Source organism: Canis lupus, chromosome X, assembly GCF_011100685.1.
Source record: "Canis lupus familiaris isolate Mischka breed German Shepherd chromosome X, alternate assembly UU_Cfam_GSD_1.0, whole genome shotgun sequence".
NCBI classification, from domain to species: Eukaryota; Metazoa; Chordata; class Mammalia; order Carnivora; family Canidae; genus Canis; species Canis lupus.
In genome coordinates this window covers 59,630,283-59,631,688 of record NC_049260.1, presented here as the reverse complement: position 1 = coordinate 59,631,688, position 1,406 = coordinate 59,630,283, and the positions used below count along the sequence as shown (strand labels likewise).

The 1,406-nt window shown below is 34.5% G+C and overlaps 1 pseudogene; it reads left to right on the top strand.

Moving 5' to 3' along the window:
• The first annotated feature begins 307 nt into the window (after positions 1-307).
• LOC100688843 lies at positions 308-955 on the top strand (annotated as a pseudogene).
• The last annotated feature ends 451 nt before the right edge of the window (positions 956-1,406 follow it).

Below are 1,406 nucleotides of genomic sequence, written 5' to 3'. Positions count from 1 at the left end.
TCTATACACTAATAACAAAGTAGCAGAAAGAAAAATTAAGAAAACAACTTTGTTTACAATTGCCTCCAAAAGAATAAAATACCTAGAAATAAGCAACTAAAAATGTGAAAGACCTGTACTCTGAAATCTATAAAACACTAATGAAACAAATTGAAGATGACACAAACAAATGGAAAGATATTCCATGTTTATGGATTAGAAGAATTAATATTGTTAAAATATACCCAAAGCAATCTACACATTCAATGAAATCCCTATTGGCTTACTCTCTTTCTCTGCCATCTTCATTCTTCCTTCCTTGCACAAAATGTATGGTGAAGCCATAAAAACCATCCCTGCTACAGAGTAAGAGTTACCACAGCTCCAGGCTGAGACAGGGTCTGGAACAGAATATGACAGGTATAAATCAGTACCAGAGCTCAAGGAACAGGATTCCACACAGACGACCACACAACAAGCCCAGGTGGCAGCAGCAGCTGAAATTGATGAAGAACCAGTCAGAAAAGCAAAACAGAGCCGGAATGAAAAGAAGGCATGGAAAGCTATGTTCAAACTCAGTCTTCAACAGGTTATGAGAGTCACTATCTAGAAATATAAGAACATTCTCTTTGTCATCACAAAACCAGATGTCTACAATAGCCCTGCTTCTGATACCTACATAGTTTTTTTTTTTTTTTTGAGAAGCCAAGATGGAGGATTCATCTCAGCAGACACAACTAGCGGCTGCTGAGAAATTCAAAGTTCAATGTGAAGCTGTCTCAAACATTCAATAAACACACAGACTCCAACTGTACAAGAGGAAAATTAAGAAGAAGAGGTTGATGAAACAGATGAAGAGGTTAAGGACATAGAATTGGTCATGTCACAAGCAAATGTGTCAAGAGCAAAGGCAGCCCAAGCCCTGAAGAACAGCAGTAATGATATTAGAAATGCTATTATGGAATTAACAATGTAACCATATGAAAATGAGAACTGTCTTCTCATGTTTCAAAAGAATAACTGAAGCTTGGTTTGAAATTTGTACTATTTCTATCATTAATAAAGTTATGGCTTCTTGTTGGATGAAAAAAAAATAGAAAAAGAAATCCCCGCCAAAATGCCAACAGCATTTTTCACAAAACTAGAACAAATATTAAAATTTGATGGAACTAAAAGACCTCAAATAGCCAAATCAATCTTGAAGAAGAAAAACAAATATGTGGAGGTATCACAATTCTATATTTTAAGATATACTCCAAATCTGTAATAATCAAAACAGTATGATACTAGCACAAAAATAGACACATATAACAGTGAAACAGAGCAGAAAGCCTAGAAATAAATGCACAATTATATGGTTAATCTCCAAAAAAGGAGGCAAGCATATGCAATGGGAAAAGGTAGTTTCTTTTTTTTTTAATTTTTTA